Genomic DNA, 19,499 nt, shown 5'->3' with positions numbered 1-19,499 from the left:
GATCCAAGGTGGTGATCGCTGGCCGAGGAATGGGGCTCATCGCGCACCAACGCGCACTCTTGACGTATCCCTGCTGAACACCGGCTCCCAAAACACGTTCAGTTATCCCATGCACGCAGAGAGTGTCTCCGAACCACAAGGCTGCATCAATAAGCCAGAGGAAGGCCGGACATCGAACAAAAAAGAGAGGACTTCGCGGCAAAGAGGAAGATCCTGAAGAATCAAATAAGGGAGACATAAACGAGGTGCTTCCTTGAGATGTGCGATGCTGCAGAGCAAGATCCGTGGGGATCGGCCTACCGGACCGTTGTCAAGAAAGCGAAGCAGGCAAAGCCGATCGCTCCAAAAGAAGCCGCCACCATGAGAGCCATTGTGGACCACCTTTTCCCGACGCAGACCTACCCTGTGCCGAGTGGAGCAAAAGAAACTGCCGGCTCAGGAAAAAGGCGCCCATGAAATTGTGGAAGTCGCTAAGGCTATCCAGGTCGGAAAAGCTCCCGGTCCAGATGGGATCCCAGACAGCGCGATTAAACTGGCGATGACTGCGTGCCCGGACCGGTTCGGCAGGGTCTTCAACGCATGTCTACGTGAAGGCGTCTTCCCTAGAAGGTGGAAAGTACAAAGCCTAGTCCTGCTCCCAAAGCCAGGCAAGCCGCCGGAGGATCCGTCGTCCTTAAGGCCGATTTGCTCATTGACCATGCCGGCAAAGCCCTAGAGCGCTGCATATGCCGGAGGCTCCAGGAGGCTGTAGTCCGCGCGGGAGATCTCTCCCCATTGCAATACGGGTTCAAGGAACACCGTTCCACGGTCGACGCAATTTCCTTGGTCAGGAGGATCGTAGCCAAGGCAATCGAGGGGACCAGATAGGCGGGCGGAAGTAAGGAGTACTGACTGATCGCCACTCTGGATCGTCACATCAAAAACGCCTTCAATACAGCCAGGTAGGATGTTATAGTCTGCGCATTCTCCGCGTGCCGACCACCATTGTGGAGGTCATAAGGTCGTACCTCAGCGATCGTACTATTAGGTACGAGACGACCTCAAGCATCCGAAAGCATGCGGCCACCTGCGGTGTCCCTCAAGGCTCCGTTTTAGGTCCAGCCCTTTGGAATGTAATGTACGACGGGGTACTCAGACTTGAGTTCCCGGAACGGACACACTTAGTCGGATTCGCGGATGACATTGTGGTAGTGGTCGTCGAAAAGACAATACAGGAAGTAGATGAGTACTGCAATGCTTTAATTGTAAATGTCATCGGTTGCCTGGAACAGGCAGGGCTAAGCCTAGCCCACCATAAGACGGAGGCTGTCCTGATTTCAAGCAGGAAGCGGGTGGAGACAGATACAATAAATGTAGGCGGAAACGTGGTCATATCAACCAGGGCCATCAGGTACCTGAGAGTAACGCTGGACACGAGGCTTAGCTTCAGGGAGCACTTCGCAGAAGCCATTTGCAAGGCAGCGAATGTCGCCAGAGCACTAGGGAAGATCATGCTCAACTGTAGGGTCCCGAAGCAAGGACGTAGACTACTTCTTCAGACCGTCTGCAGCGCAACGATGCTCTACGCAGCCCCCATGTTGGCGGATGCAGCCAAGACAAGGTCGTACACCAAAGGTTTGACCAGCACATACAGATTATGCGCCTTAAGGGTGTGCTCGGGCTACCGCATGATCTCGGATGACGCAGCTCTCGTGATAGCAGGGATGGTGCCAATCGACCTGCTCGCGGCGGAGCGACAAGCGCTATACCAGGCTCTAGCAGCGCTGAGAGGGCAAGCTCCGGCAGCGACACGGCGTCGGCTTAAAGCGAGTTCGAGAGCTACGAGCATCCAGAAGTGGCAACAACGATGGAACGAGTCGACCAAGGGACGCTGGACCCACCAACTGGTCCCGGACCTTAAGAAATGGCTCCAAGAAGTCACGGGAAAGTAAACTTCTGGCTGACGCAGTTAATCAGCGGCCACGGTTGCTTCAGGAGCTATCTATATAAATTTGGACACGATGACGACCCAAGTTGCCCTGAATGCGGGGTGGACGAGACGACGGCATGTGGTCCTGGACTGCCCACGCTTTTTAATCCTCAGGCGGAGATTCCTAGGGGAAACAGCGACGGCGGACCTCATCGGAAGGAGGTTGCTGGAGGACGCCCAGTTCTGGGCAGGCATGAGCAGCTTTAACGATGAAGAAGCTGAGACGGCTAGAGAGACTCCGAGCGGAGGCTTGGCTAGCCACGGCAAGCAGTAGTGGGGCGCATAAGCACGCCAATCCTGGCCCTGTGAAGCAAAGCCTAGCGGCATTACCGCAGGGGACAGGGACTTGTAGACACTTTTTTGTTACAGCTTAGTTTTATGTCTTTCTTTGTTAATAAACGATTAAAAAAAACCCTAATCGGTGACCAGCTCGCCATCAACGCGGAGGCAACTAATCTCCGTCCACTTTCTCTGCCCTCGGCAGATCTTTTAGACGCGCCCCAGGAATCATGTACGTTTCCACGAAGCGTCTCCAGTTCTCCTTCTTCACCCTTAGAATGAGTTTCTTGCATTCGGCTGAAACTTGCCTCAGCGCGACGGCAAGCAGCTCAGTCGCATCATCGGCACCACGAAGACGAGCGTTTTAAAGCCGGCGGCGAGGTCTCCTCACTTTGCGTCTCACCGTGTTCAGGCTGGCGGTCCACCATCTTGGCTTCCTTCTTCTAAGTGATCCCGGCATCATCCTTCCCAGCGCAAGGTCACACACCATGCTGCGCAGGATCGAGACCTGCTGGTCCAACGGCGACTGTGAGAAGTCCTCCGGAATATTGGCTGCTCGACTCACCATCTCCCGTGGCGCCTTTTGTGTAGGGAAACCTCGTTTGGTCGTTTCATATAGGGTGATTCCTGCTGAATTTGGACGATCGAATTGATAATCCTTTGCGCCAATTATGGGAACTGGAAACCTGAACTGATCCGATCGTTCAGGCTACTAATGAAGAGCTCGGTTGCGATTTCCACATCGCCATGCCTTACGACTGTCTTAAATTAGGTGCATATTTGTCTTCCAATCAAGCATAGCGTGGAGCTGTTGGAAGAATTCTGTGCACAGGCCTTGCCTCGGTTCCATTCGCCTGAGCGTAAGCTGGAGCTGTATCCGAAGTTAAGATCCCGATATATGTCGTGCATCAAGGAATATTTGGATCTGGGTGACATGTCTCTGGTGCCGCAGGAATTGCTAGGTAAGTCCACTATTAAGAGAAGGGTTGTGTACGTGGGTTCGGCTGCTACATCCTATAGATATTCCCTCAATGATGTCCTTATGTCAGGCCCCGTGATTCAACCTAAGCTCTTCCATACCATGCTTTGGTTTAGGTCTCACCTAGTTGCTCTATCGGGAGACATTTGCTAGTTAAGCCGCTGCGTAAGAGTCGTTCCAGATGATAGCTTGCTGCAGTGCATCCTGTGGCGAGATTCTATCCATGATGACGTCAAGGTTTTCAAGGTCGATACCGTGACATATGGCACAAAGCCAGCGTTTTTTTATCCGTTTATTCAGTGCACCAACTGGCTAAGGATAAAGGTGCCGGTTTTCCTATTGGCTCTCGCGTTGTCCTTCAGGATTTTATCCTGATTTTTCCGCTCATAAAGACTCAGACTATACCGAAGCGGGAATTATCTGGTGCTGAAATACTTTCAAGACTAATGTCAGAAGGGGGACCTATCTCGGTTATTATTATTGCGGGTGTGACTCCTCGGTTGCTCTATCCCGACTTCGAGACGAACATGCTCGTAATAACGTTTTTTTTTCTAATTGCAACTTTCGAGAGGTGCTCTTTCCACTAAGCTGGTGGATTCCAGCTATAGGCCTATGGGCCTTAATTTTTTTGCGCCTCCAACTCCTGTCAGCATTGTAGCCGAAAAGTCAACGATCGAACTCTGCGCCAGAACTTTATTGACTACGGCTCCTCTCACAGACATCGTTTTATTGTCTGCCAATTCATTTCCCGTCTTGCTCGCCTATGTAACCAAATTTTTCCACCTTCGTCGTGTGGTCATTTCTGTCTGCGACGTCTAACGTAGTAAGTTTAAGGAAGAAATCAGCTTGCTAAAATAAATTTGATAAAATAGATGACGATGGACAAATGCGAAACTCAGCATTGTATTTTGATGGACGCCATCCGATTATTTTTCCAATATGAGCCATCCCAAAATTTCAGCTATAGTGACGCATTTTTATGAAATGAACCTGCACACTGGTCCTCGGGCGTTAATTCCAAAAATTCGTTCCCAACTGGCCCATTGGGGAAGGAAAACCGTTTAGATTAGTTTAGGTTGAGGTGGCGATGCGGGACCAGTCGCTAGCTCCTCCATCCACTTGAGCCGCTGGGGACCCTTGTGATACCGCACAGGCAAGAGGTCTCTCAAGGGGACCTCCCCCTTCCTATCTACTAATGTGCCCAAAGGAAAACTGGATGGAAGGAGTATCGTTCCTGCGGCGGCTCGCGGTTCCATCCAGTTTTCCGGATGGAGGCAACGAGTCTGCGTGGAGCGATCTTCACGAGGTCTGTTAGGTCCGTGAGTGCTGCTGCACCCAGGAATTTTAGTCGGTGTGTGACTGTCTTTTCCTCTTCTACATCCCCGCAGCTCCAACAGTAATCATTGTGTGGCACCGCTGGTCTAGCCGCGTGCGTTCCTATTAACACTGCCCCGTGATGGCCTTGACTGCCAGACTGCAGTCCTGCCTATTGAAGGTGATAAGCATCATTGATCTTTTCCTAGAGCGGATAGACCATATCATGCGTGAGTTCCTGCAGTTTTGGAGATTTCTCCATTTCGTTAGTGCTACCAGGTCGAAGTAATCCCTGCATTTCAGCCTACACGTTGCTAAGGGAATGCCTACTAGTTTTTCCTCCGGGAGGAGAGGGTTGGTAGTGCCTGCCTTTGCCAGTTCATCAGCGGCGCGATTTCCCTCTTGGTTCTTATGTCCGGGCACCCATATGAGGTGGATGTCATGCTGCTCCGCCATCTCGTTAAGAGATCTGCGACTGTCATTCCCTGACCTAAAGGTGGATGAGAATCCGTCAAGGGCTCTGAGTGCCGCTTGACTATCTGAGAAGATACAAATAGTTTCTTGATTGCCAGTAAGTTCAACGCACCTTCTTTGTGTAAAAATAAAATAAGAGCGTATTCCTTGTCAATAAGTGCCTTTTCGACGAACTTAGTGATCTCGTGGAGTGCCATCTCCGTGGATCGGCCCTTTTTATACGCATGCTGTGATTCCGATATATCATCTGGGTTGATGGTACGATTAATGTGGTGGCTGATTAGTCTCTCCATTGTCTTGAGGAGAAGGGACAACATCTTTATAGGTATAAAGTCCTTATGGGTGCAGTGTGATGGTTTTCCCGCTTTGGGTATGAATACGACCTTCCTCCGCAACCACATTGCGGGCACGAAGCCAATTTTCAAACTTGCTGAGAAAGTTTTCCTGACCCATGACCTCAGGTTGGGTCTGGCTTTGATTAGATGTGCCGTGACAATGAAATCTGGGCCTGGGAATTTTATGGGGTTGAAGCTGTTTATCGCCCAGATGAGATACCTATTACTCAAAGGTATTCGAGTTGGTTTGGGAGGGAGGGGCTGTCCCCTTTGTCTCTGCGTTTCCAGGGTTGATTCTTCTTGAAAGCATCCCTAGAAATGTGCATTTGTGAGAGCCTCTAGGGATTCCTTAGTGGATGTGTTTCAGTTACCTTCGGAGGTTTTAATGTATCCTTTATTTGGTGCAGTTGTTGCGAGGGCCTTTCGGGGTCGGGAGGCCTCCGATGTCTGTTGAATGTACGTGCAGAACTTGGTCCAGGCATTCCTCTTTGCCCAACGCAGTTCTTTGTTTTTCTGCTTGATGTCCGCTTTGTACACCTCTTAGGCTACTTCTGTGTGTGCTTTACTGGCGGGCCTTGGTCTTGAAGGGCGCAAGTGTTTGCGACCACCATGGAGGTTTCTTTGACTTGTTACTTCCTGATATGCTTTTGGGGCAGGCCTTATTGAATGCCCTGATGCAAGCCGCCATTAGCATGCCCACCATGGCGTCCAGGTCTTCTGCTGTTAACGTCCCTTGTTGGAGGTTCCCCCAAGGACCTGTCTAGTTTTTTTTTGTATAGTTCCCAGTTTTCTTTCCTAGGATTGCTTACTGTTCGGCAAGTGAAGTTCTCGAAATTGACCACTAATTTTATGTATCGATAGTCCGAGAGTGCTTCTCTAGGGCTCTACATCTAACAATCCTGTCAGCTAGGGAGTCAGAGTAAAGAGTAATGTCAAGTACTTCCCTTCTGTTCTTGACTTTGAAGGTGGGTTCTGTACCCCTATTATCGACCAGAAGATTGGAGCCTAGGATAAAATCGAAGATTGACTCACCCCTCTCGTTTGTTTCAGACATCTCGGGCGTTGGTATCGCAACCTATGATCAGGTCGATCTTATGCTTCCCGGTGTCGACCAGCTGTTTGAGTAGCGGGTGCGGGCGGAGGGCATCCTGGTCGTGGCCCATAAACGCCGTGCACATACCCTTAGAGGTCGCTTTGGGCTCTACGGCTACGGCTACGTGGTCTTCATTATTAAAGTTGGGTAGCAAAATAAAGGTTGAGGTTCTTTTTTGCGAGGATGCTCGCCTTTTACCTGTTGTATCGGCTTTGTAGAGCCTATACTCCGACGCCCCCACCGAAGAATCCTGTTTCCAAGGATTCAGGTGTCCTGGATGAGGGCCACATCAGCTCCACACTCGGCGAGGTGGAAAAGGAGGGCATACGATGCCGCTTGGAGGAGGTGGAGGTTTATCTGCAAGATTGTCAGAGACATTCTTACGATTCTCCACCACAGTAACATCTGCCTCCGTCTCGGAGCTCAACAGAGAGTCCTCCTCCATTCCGACGCCTCTAAGTGCCCTTGCCAAGTCGCTCTCCTCTGAGGTTTACCCTTCCTGGATGTCCTTCTCCTGCTATGACATTCCTTCCGGGTGCGTGTATTCGGTCGGCTCCTCCAAGTCTGGCTCTTGCACCTCTGCCTCAGATTTATAGATACCTTTTCAGGGCGTTCATGGTCTCCGTCTTGAGCGAGAGGACGACCAGCCTCTGAAGTCCTACCGCCTCCTCGACCTTGGCGACTCTCCAGTCCGCCGTAGGAAGCGTCAGATTGCACATCCTTAGCATCGTCAGGATAGTTTTAGGGTCGGCTGGCGTTTCTGTGAGCCATACACGCGCCCTCGGTTTACTTGGGATCTCATTCCAGTCAACCGCTACCAGCTTTGCCCCGGGGTAGATTTCCCCTAGCGATACTACCATTCGCTTGTATGCCTCTCCCGATCGCGCGAGTTGGCAGGCAATTACCTTGACGCTACCCTGATACCATCCTGCATCTTCGCATTCTGGTGGGGGTCCTCTGCTCCTTAGCGGTTCCTCCATGAACCGCCCATGCAACTCGTTTACCACTCGTCGCCAAAAGTCCTTGGGAATGAGCCCCTCTTTGGATCCCTTATCCAGGACTCCAATAAGGGTTCTTCCTTTTCTAATTTCAGGGAACGAGCGGTTGGACGGCTGCGGCTAGGCCTTTCTCTTCTTAACTTGGGGAGCTAAGAAAAGGTTGATCCATTGATCCCTCCGTTGATCTCTGCCTCTTCGTAGTCTGCACGATCTCCTTAGCAGGATCAGACCCAGCGTGCTTCTTCGGCTCCAGCCTCACACCCTGCTTTGCCGGTTTGAAGTCGGGCAGGATCTCCCTTGCCCATCTTATGATCTCGGCCTGGTCCGGGTTGGTTTCTGCCGATGGGTCCGTCCTCATGAAGATGAAGGCTACTCTCCTCCTGTCTTTATAGGAGACTTTTCGCTGCGTCGAGTGAGACGCTACCGGACCAGGATTCACTTTAGGGGCCCGGCCGGTTGGTTTAGAGGTTGACCCTGGGGTCTTCCTCTCCACGCCGTTCCGTGGTCCCATGGCTAGCCCAGCCTTAGAAGAAGATGCCTTGGCATTTTCATCAGCACTCCAGATGTTGCCCCTTTGTAGGGATCTTTTCCATCCCTGCAACTCCTTGGCTTTTGAGGACCATGAAGTTTGATGGGTCGTTGACCCCATTTCCGGACTTTTTTGTGGAGTTCCGTTCTCCGTTTTGGTTTTTGTTAGGTAAAATAGAATTCATTTTTGGACCCACGATCCTGGTCCCTGGACCCTGGTTTAAACTGCGAGGTTGGCCGGTTCCCCAGAGCCCGCATATTAGCGTCCGAGCCCCCCCTCGGACACGTATGCTTCGGCATATTCTGTTCCACCTTAGATTGGGGTGATTTAAGGAAGGGAGTTCACCTCTCCACGGCCGAATACAATTAGCCAGCATCCACGGCAAGGACATTACCTTACCGAGATGTGTTACCAGCCGCCCTTACGTGGAAAGTTTATTCGCAATACCAGCGGTGTACACAAATACGGCACGCAATTGCTTTCATGTAGGTCCCCCTGTTATACCCGTTGGCAGACGGCCCAAGACTGCTTCTTAGGCACAAAAAAAATGCATACGGTGTTTTTGGCTACTGAAGAATGTCATCTTCCATCACGATCTTTCGACCGAGAGAGCTGAACACTCCTGTTACATCAAAGTATTGGAAGCACTTTGATGTAACAGGAGTGGATTTCGGCGGACCATTTTTCTACAAGGCTCATGGAGTAAGGCCCCCATAAAATAACGTGAATTCTATCCATTTGGAGTTAGTCAAAGACCTTTCCACAGCTTTCTTTCTGAGCGCACTCAAACAAGTTATTGGTACGCGACGTAGTCGGATAATGCTACTAATTTTGTGGGTGCCAAAAATGAACTAATGGAGTTGAAGCGATTCCTTTTCGTAGTCTAATGATCCCAGACTATTATTCTCGAGTTTTGCCTCTCTGAAACTATCGAGTGACGTTTTATTTCTCCGCGCTCTTTCCATTAGTAAAGACGGAAAAACGTCACCTGTATATGGACTTTGGTCCCATGGTTATTGAGTTCGAGGAGTTGAGGATTTTTTTATGCCACAAATTGTTAATTCTTGACCTCTTGTATTTAGTAAACTCATAGAATTATCACAAAAAGATGCATTAGTCTGCATCTAGTTTGTTTTACGTTTATTATTTAGCTAAACATAAATTACTCATATTCGGAACTTAATGATGCAATAGCTAAAACGTCTCGCACGCCAAAAAAAAGAACTAAATCACAAGTTTCTCGATTTTTCATTCTTTTACCAGAGACTTAAAGCAATGGCAAGGATGTTTAGCAAAAAGCATGAAATATTATACGAAAGTCTTGGAACAACAAGAATGGTAATCTCAGAATGGACACGGATAGTCCACTACGACGTAAACCCATATTGGAAAAACATGAAGGTACTCTCGGCTGGATCGACTGAACTCTCACACAAATTTCAAGAATTGAAAGGCACGGCGTCTTGCAGATAAACGTGCAGCTTGATTCAGGAGATAACTCAATGTATCACTCCCGAGAACGTCGATGACCTTTCAATTTCGTTGAAACGAAATAAATTGTTGGCCAATAAATTGTTTGGCGGACTTAATTCTACGTAAGCAGAAGATATTGTCAAGATTATCGAAAAGAAAAAAGTCAATGAGGACTTCCTCCTTCACCTACTCTACCATTAACGCGGTGAGAAACGAAGTCGTAGATACTACCACTTGCCTAAGATTTATGAAACAACAGATGAACATTATGAATCAGCAACGAGGAAAGTATCAGAGCGCGCAACTGGAGCAATCACTTGCGATCCTCGCAGTTGCCAGTTGCCACTACTGATGTTCTTCATCTTTATCAACTAATGTCAGCACAAGGCAAAAGACTCATGTCATCTTTCGGGTAACAATAGCTTCGGAATCGTCTTCGAAATTATTAGACGTCTTGAGCATCGTACCTATTTCTATTTGGGATTCAAATGGTTGAACATTATACGATCTACAGACAATAATAATTCACGTCAACGATCATATCTCTTCATAGGGCTTGATGAAAACAATTTTTTTCAATGCATAACTATAAAAGTTAAACAGCACATCTGCTATAACCATCAACGGCACAACGGCATACAGTGTTGACAGTGGACGAGAATTTTAGCTGTTGAATAACAAAACTGGAATAAAATGTGAGATCAGTCCAGTTGACTCCAATATGGTATGGTTGAAAACCTACCAATCTAAACAATTAAATTTTTGCAACAAAAAACTAATCTAACCAATGGATCTTTGCATAAAGATCAATGAACCCAATGAACCAATGAAATTTCTAGCTTTATGGAACAGAGTTTCATCAACCGTCAATATACAGGCAAATGGTACCCTGTGCATGCTTTCTGCCTGGACAGCCCTCAATGTCAATATCGGCTTGACTTCGTTTGGTAAATCTCTATGTCCAAAGACGTATTATTAGAATCCACCTCAGGCCCTTAGATTGGAGTCTATGCAAACACTCCGTGAGATTTGCTGCCCACTCTACGCTTTTGGATGGTACCAGTGTTGCTGGTAATTCACCCACTCAGTACAAGCCTGCTCCCTCGTTGCCCGCCGGGTCCTTGTACCCTGTGCGGTATCCTGGACCATGCTGTGCCTTCTTGCCCAAGGTTCCTCGCCATGCCAATTAAGAAACGATGAAGTCCGGCGTCTTGCCCTCTGCTTCGTTTTCCTCAAGTTTGAGCACTTAGCACGCGGATGCTTATCCTCCCGCTGCCGAACTTTATCGACAATTGCCGACATCATGTGCTTTCTTCCTTGCCGAGCGCTACTTGATTCTGGCTCACTAGTTTATCTCATGACATCACAACTGGTCAGCCTTAAGCTTCATCGGTCCAAATGCTCTGTGGCGGTGACTGGCCTTGGAGACGCTAAATTCACTATGGATGAAGCATTGAGTAATGTTTGCTAAAGTCTCGCCTATCCACGTATTCGGTATACATTAAGACAAATGAAACGTCTCACATCGCCTGGCCTGAACATAGAGGTCTCCAATTGAAAGGTTTCTGCCAATGTGGTTCTGGCAGGACCGAACTTTTCCAGAGTACAACGTTTAGATTTTCTGATTGGAGCCAGCCTGTTTTTTGACCTGCTCTCAATTGGGCAAATCCAACTAGGAGGCTAAGTTGATTCCTGCTTACTCCTCAACCAATTTGGACAATGGGCTCGATTATCTTCTACGCCAATTCTGGAAACTTCCACTGATCCGATCGTTCAGGCTACTAATGAGGAGCTCGGTTACGATGTCCACATCGCCATGCACTAGGACTGTCATTTTACAGGCCCATCAAATGTGGCTGTTCCCAGAAAGAAGCGAAACAACCCAGCTGCGTTCGGATTTAAGTTCTTTCCACCCTAAAATATCTTCATATTGCTTAATTCGCGACAGCTACCCAATCTGCGGCACTGTCGAAGCCTAGCGTTGTTAAGCTGAACTTTGAGCCCAGTCACTAACCATCTAGACTAGGTAAAAAAGATGCTGATATGAATGCCGACAAAAAACCCTTAGCGGCACCGCTGGTGCTGTCCTCTTTACAAACCTTCCTTTTACTTTCCTCATAATTTTCATTAAGCGCTGCTTTCTTCTGCGCTAGTTACTATTTAACAGCGTTATCAGCGCGTGCATTAATGGTAACTATTGACGCTTTTTTATTTCCTCCGACATTTTAAGTATTTAGTATCGCTACCGTCGATCTCATCCGGCTACATCAGTTCGCCTTCTGGTTGTCGAACGTCTACTATATTAGCTTTCCATTTCAGGTCACAATATCCATGGCCCCTTCGTCATAATTGCATCGTGTACCCCTCCAAATAGCGCATTTAATTTCTTTCTTACGCATATGAACAACACAGTGTATGTGCTAGAGCGGACTGCTGGCGAATTCAACTTTAGCCTTATCGTCTAATCTTAGGAGCCGGAGTCATTTTTGGGGTTAATCCGAGTGAGGAGGCAGTTAGAGTATTCTATTCTGGATTATAATGAAAAATATCTTGTATTGCTTCCCTACAATGCCACAATTGTGAAAATGATCATAAGAGAAGTACATGAAAACAGCATGTATTGTGATGCCCAAGCTTTACGTGTGATAATGGGAAAACAATATTGGATCATCAATGCCAAAACAATGGCAAGGATGTAAAGCAAAAAGCCTTGAATATTATACGAAAGTCTTGGAACAACTAGAATGGTAGTCTCAGAATGGACACGGATAGTCCACTACGACGTAAACTTATATTGGAAAATCATGAAGGTATTCTCGGCTGGATTGACTGTACTCTCACACAAGTTTCAAGAATTGAAAGGCACGGCGTCCTGCAGATAAACGTGCAGCTTGATTCCGTGCCGAGCGCTACTTGATTCCGGCACACAAGTTTATCTCATCACATCACGACTGGTCAGCCAACTTTAGCTTCATTGGGCCAAAAGCTCTGTGGCGGTGACTGGCCTTGGAGACGCTAAATTCACTATGGATGAAGCATTGAGTAATGTTTGCTAAAGTCTCGCCTATCCACGTATTCGGTATACATTAAGACAAATGAAACGTCTCACATCGCCTGGCCTGAACATAGAGGTCTCCAATTGAAAGGTTTCTGCCAATGTGGTTCTGGCAGGACCGAACTTTTCCAGAGTACAACGTTTAGATTTGCTGATTGGAGCCAGTCTGTTGTTTGACCTGCTCTCAATTGGGCAAATCCAACTAGAAGGCTAAGCTTGATTCCTGCTTATTCCTCAACCAATTTGAACAATCGGCTCGATTATCTTCTCCGCCAATTCTGGAAAATTGCGCTGATCCGATCGTTAAGGCTACTAATGAGGAGCTTGGTTACGATGTCCACATCGCCATGCCCTACGACTGTCTTAAATTAGGTGCATATTTGTCTTCCAATCAAGCATAGCGTGGAGCTGTTGGAAGAGTTCTGTGCACAGGCCTTTGGATCTGGGTCACATGTCTCTAGTGCCCCAGGAATTGCTAGGTAAGTCCACTACTAAGCTGAGGGTTGTGTTCGTGGGTTCGACTGCTACATCCTCTAGATATTCCTTCAATGATGTCCTTATGTCAGGCCCCGTGACTCAACCTAAGCTCTTCCATACCATGCTTTGGTTTAGGTCTCATCTAGTTGCTCTATCGGGAGACATTTGCAAGTTAAGCCGCTGCGTAAGAGTCGTTCCAGATGATAACTTGCTGCAGTGCATCTTGTGGCAAGATTCTATCCATGATGACGTGAAGGTTTTCAAGGTCGATACCATGACATATGGCAGAAAGCCACCGTTACAAAGACTCTTGGATAAGCCTGGGACCCTTCTGCTGTTATTATACCCATGCAGAGGGTATTATAATTTTGGTCAAAAGTGTGCAACGCAGTGAAGGAGACATCTCCGACCCTATAAAGTATATATAATTTTGATCGGGATCACCTCCTGAGTTGATCTGAGCATGTCCGTCTGTCTGTTTCTACGCAAACTAGTCTTTCAATTTTAAAGCTACCGACTTAAAACTTCGATCTCTTATAGCTGCCATATAACTAATTTATCGGAAATGGTATTACTTTGGTGTTTTTAGTTTTTTCAAATTTTACACGAGAGCTTAAATAATACGACATCTTAAATTGTATAAGGATCGGCCGACTATATCCTATAGCTGCCATATAATTGAGCAATGGGAAATGACTCCATTTTTCGTGTTTTTCAAGATAGAAAGCTGAAACTTCTTTGGAATAGAACGGATTCTATTTCTATTCCATTTTTTGTTGACCCAACTTACTATATTTCATAAGGATCAGCCGACAATGTCTTATAGCAGCCATATAACTGAACTGATCGGAAATGGTTTTTGGTAGAAATGCCAACTATTGTGTTTTTGAAGATAGAAGTTTGGGACTTTTTTAAATTTTGTTTTTTAATAAATTGGTTATATTATGATATTCTCATAAGGTTATTCTCATACAGCCCTTCTCTCCGAAGGTCTTCCGTAAGCGTATTCATTTGTTTCAGTACGAAGGTGATCCATTTGGAGCTCGTCAAGGTATTTTCCACAGCTTCGTTTCTGTGCGCGCTCGAACGATTTATTTGTGTGCGGCACAATTTGTGGGCGCTAAGAATGAGCTGGTCGAGTAGAAGAGATGATTCCGCAGCCAGGATCACCAGACGTCGCTTCACGAGTTTTGCCTGTCTGTAACTATCGAGGGGCGGTGTATTCCACCATGTGCTCTCCACTTTGGCGGGCTTTGGGAAGCAGCGGTAAAGACGGCAAAACGGTCCCGCCATTCTTGGGTTGAAGGAATTTACGCTCGATCGTTAATTCCAGACCTCCTTTGTCAATTTCAGAAAAACCCGCTGACCAAAATGTGATAACTCAGGCTTATTTTCTAAATGGCGGCCATCCTTCAATATTCATCGAACCTGCCATGGAGATGGCAGGTGCATCAATTAGTCCATCAGCTAGCATTCCTCCATTCATCATAAAACTTAAAGGCCCAGACGACCAAGGCCCAGGCGCTCGAGAAAAGATTTATTATTGGTATTTATTAAGCATTTACACAGTGCGACAGTGATTTGGAACTTTTGAAGAGACCTAGTAGGAATTGTTCATTAGGTCGAGTGTAGTATTTCATATTGAAATTTTTCATACACCCTCAAATCTTGATTTATTTCGAAAAAACGGTTTTTCGAAAGTGTTTTGCTCTTAAAAATTCCTGAACGCGTAATTTAAGGCTGATTTTCATTTTTTTTACGTTTTTCAATAGTTAAATGTTGAAGCTTTTGAAAAAAAATACATCTTTAATTTATTTAAACAGAAAGGATACAAATTTTACAAAAAAAACTGACATTTTTGAATTTTTGTCATGTTTTTCAAACTTTGACGCCATTTTATCGGTACAACTTCCAAGAAATGGTATCATTCTTAACACATATCAATATTGTCTCATTAATCCTGAATAAAACAAGACCAATTTCATTACGAAATTATGAAAATTGTTGAAGTTATTACGCTTTTCCCAAAACAAGTCAGTGCAATTTTACTAGCGCTCCGGAGTAAAAGTGTGTGAAAGAAAGGAATAGGCGGAATGGAATGGCACACCATTACTCCGGAACGCTAGCAAGATTGGACTGACTTGTTTTAGGAAAATCGTTATAACTTCACCAATTTTCATAATTTCCTAATGAAATTGGTTTATTCAGAATCAACAAGACAATATTGATATATGTCGAAAATGATACCATTTCTTGGAAGTTGTACCGAAAAAATGGCGTCAAAGTCCGAAAAACACGACCAAAATTAAAAAAATTTTAAAATTGGTTTAAAATTACGCGTTTAGGAATTTTTAAGAGCAAAAAGTCCCGAAAAACCGTTTTTTCCAAATAAATCAAGATTTTGAGGGTGTTTGAAAAATTTCAAACACGGTTTTATACTATACTCGACCTAATGAACAATTCCGACTAGGTCTCTTCAAAAGTTCCTCCAATTTTTCTTTTTTTGTCGCACTGTGTAATTAATCTATATAACTATCTCTATGTTAGCTTCCGCAACATTTACTTTCATTTAAAGCGTCTGGATGGTTGGAAGATTCTCCTTCTTTTAACAAGTGTTCTGGTCGCGTTGGAAGGAGGAACATCTCTATTGCAGCAGCGTTTCAAATGGCGCACTCCTAGCCCCGTCGTGTCTGTTAGTGACATAGTTCTGGTGAAGGATGAAAATCTACTCCCCATGAAGTGGCCCATAGCCAGGATACTGGAGCTGATTCCTGGTCGTGACGGAGTGAACCGTGTTGCCGGGTTGCCTAAAGACAAATGTTGGAACGACAAAGCGTGCGGTGTCAAGGTTGTGTCTGCTGCCCCTCAATGTGAGGATGTTGGCCCAAGCAGCCATATACAAGGATGAATAGTCTAAAAGTCTTTAATGACGGATGGGCAGCTGCTGGTCTATAAGCATTTTCTATTTTGTTTTGTTTCTCCCAGTTTCATATGCGCTTTGTTGGTATTCGACGTTGATTTGAGCGGATGCAGATTTTGGGTTAAATTTGACCACTAATAAATTGAACTCCAACGTTTTTGTTATTCGGCCGCAATGCGGTTAACATGTTAAATAATCAAAATAGTTAAAACTCATTTTCAATGCAATGCGACCATAATAAATTTAAATCGGTTTACTTGCACCAAAAATTTTAGTAGGTGATTTCTATCTTTTTGGGGATGCACTAATGGTCTTATTTTATTATTCTTTATTATTTAAATTTGATTTTAAATTTCTAACTTTTTTTTTTGTTCTTGTATATTTTTTTGTATTTGTATTTTTCTCTATATTATTTTTTATTTTATTTATTATGTAAATAAATATTTCTGTTAGTTCCGTTGGTATCTGCCGCTTTAATCTTCGTGTTTGGAAGGGTTCATTTCATGGGTTCATTTGTATATACATACATGGTCTAAGCAGCGGTTTCATTTCAGCTTTGTTCAGCTTGAGGAGCTTTTTATTAAATTTAACATTATATTAATTTTTTAAGTTTGTCCTCTAGTCCGTTCTCCTTAAAACAATGGAGAAACTCTCTCTCTAAAGATAGAATCCTTAGCCTCCACCTCCATGTGATCATTAGTCAAATTATATTTCTGGTTAACAAAAAATTGTCAACCTTAAAACAATGGAGAAACTCTCTCTCTAAAGAGAGACTCTAGCCTCCACCTCCATATGATCATTAGCCCAAACGATATTTCAGGTTAACAAACCTTTTCCAACCTCCATGAGATAACCACGTTCGCCGAAAAGGCGGTCAGTGACAAGGAATATGCTCATTGCTTTTCTCAACATCGCAAAATGGGAGAAACGGTTGATTTAGCGTTGATTTATCAATAACTTCCGCAAAATAGATTCTATTTTCGTAAGGATAATTTTGTTTTGAGGATATGTATATAAAATAATAATATAAATAATTATATATTGTTTGGTCATTGAGCGTTTTCAATGCCGTAAATAAAATATCAGAATTTAATTAGGTTCAACGTTATAACTTTATTCAGGCCGCATATGAAATTAGAATTTATGGAAAATATAGGAAATCCAATTTAGGATGCGAGCGCAGTAAGGATATGAACGAGAGTGGCGCCAACCTTCCAGAATAGGCTGAGCGGATGCTCGCTAACTATAAACGCCGAAGTAGCAAAGCCGAGCGGCCGAAAGAGAGTCGGCTTGCGACCAGCAAACCTTCAGTTACTAATTAATTGTTGTGTATAAATTAGTTGCTTGCTGCTTGACCCGACATTCTTCCCCCAGTTGGTGCTTCTACTCCAACTTCATCCTTCCAACAGGGGCAAAAGGCACAGCTTAGTCACTGCTCGCTTGGTAATTCCAGATGAGGTTTTTATCACCGCCACTCGAAAGATACCATCCCGACCAGGGATTAACTCCATTATTCTCGCAAGCGGCCATTTCATCGGAGGTAGATTCTCGTCCTTTACTAGCACCACATCGTTCGGGGCCAAGGCAGGACCGGAGGCGCGACATTTGGAGCACTGCTGGAGAAGGCTTAGGTTCTCCTCCTTCCATCGGGACCAGAAAGACTGCTGCAGGAAAGACACGCGCTGCCAGCTGTCCAACCGGTTGAAGTTCAGCTTTGTGACATCCGGCTCGATAAAGCTGACTGACGGACCAACAGTTAAAAAATGAGCCGGGGTCAGAACATCAAGGTCTGCAGGATTTTCTGAAAGAGACAATAAGGGTCGTGAATTTATAACAGCCCCAATATGGCACAGCAGCGTTCGCAGCTCCTCGAATCCCAGAACTGCAGATCCGACAGCTCGGTAAAAATGGTGCTTGGCGGTTTTAACAGCCGCTTCCCACAGACCACCGAAATGCGGAGATGGAGGAGGAATAAAATGCCTTTCGATGGACTCCATAGAGCAAAACTCCAGCAGTGCCCGTTGATGCTCTTCGCTTAGAAATAATCGGCGCAGCTCCTTCAGCTCCTTTTTGGCTCCAATTGCCAACAGTGCGCGAGGTCCCGTATGTAAATTTCGCTCATGGAAGTCAACAATTATAGCCTGCGTAACTGGGTGGCTTCTTGGAAGTCTAATTGGATGCTGACTATCAAAATCCAACGACGAATTTTTTAGCCGATCGTCTACGCGCAACAGTCCAAATTTGTCCAAGAAGGGAGAGGATGAGGCAAGGGCACTGGATACCGCTATGTCTTTTCCATTTTGAAGAGCCTTTATGTCCTCCCAAAAATGCACACGCTGCACTAGCCGCAATAACAGCTGTGTTCCAGATTTTATATCGCTAGCGTAACACCGTTGTGGTGAATTCGTTGAGAAAACTTGTATACGTAAGCGAAGACCCTCTGCAGTGCTGGAAACGAATTAGCGTACTTAGAAACCGCTGTTATATCCACGTACGGAGATTGAATGAGCAGGACCCTTGCACGTAACTCCAGTGTTGATCTCTCAGATGGGACCGCGGTTAGCCACGCCTCTTGGGATCCAATGAGAAACGGAGGACCGTGAGACCACAGCTTATTCTCAACCAATTCATTGGGAAGAGCACCACGCGACCACGGATATCTGCTGGGTTCAAAGAAGTGGGAACATACCGCCACTCCATTTCTTTAGTTAGCTTCTGAATGGTCGAAACTCGATTGGCGACGAAAACATTAAACCGAGAGGGTTCTTCTCGAATCCAAGACAGAGCTACAGCAGAATCGCACCAGCAAAAATACTTTCCAACGTAGACCTTCAACTGCTCTACTTCCGACATAAGTCGAGCCAACAACTCGGCTCCCGATAACTCCAGCTAAGGCACCGTAACAGTCTTTAACGGCGCAACTCGGGACTTCGAACAGAGTAAATAGCTTGCAGATCCTGCGCCCTTGGACACGACATAAACGCATGCCCCATACGCCTCAATGCTGGCGTCACAGAATCCATGGACCTCCACCTCGGATTTCGATGTTAGCACCCATCTAGGGAATTCGGCGCGCTGCGTACTAACAAAGCTGCTACAAATCATATTCCAGTCGCAGTGAAGAGCTTGAGGAAGACTTTCATCCCAGGACAACTTCTCACGGCACAGTTTCTGGAGAAAGATCTTTGCCTTTGAAATTACAGGACCAACAAGGCCTAAGGGGTCATAAAGCCGAGCGACTGAAGAAAGCACAATGCGCCTAGTGGGCTTTGAGATTGACTGAATCTCAAAAGAAAATAGCAAGCGGTCAGTTGCAGGATCCCAAGCAAGACCCAGTGTCTTTGTGAAGTTGCTACCATCATCAAACTTTAGGAAAGACTCCCGATCTTCTTCAGGCACCTTATCCAGCACGTCAGCAACATTGGAGCACCACTTCCTTAACCGAAAATGGCCTTTGGCAAGGATCGCGGATGTTTGCTGCATTATGCTAATACCTTCATCTATAGAGTCGCCTCCGGAAAGCAGATCATCCACATAAAAGTCGCGACGCAGAATTTCGGCCCCCTTTGGAAAGATTTATTGCTCATCATCTGCCAACTGATGC

The sequence above is a fragment of the Drosophila bipectinata genome, chromosome XR (assembly GCF_030179905.1).
Source record: "Drosophila bipectinata strain 14024-0381.07 chromosome XR, DbipHiC1v2, whole genome shotgun sequence".
NCBI lineage: Eukaryota > Metazoa > Arthropoda > Insecta > Diptera > Drosophilidae > Drosophila > Drosophila bipectinata.
Note: the sequence above shows the minus strand (reverse complement) of the source record.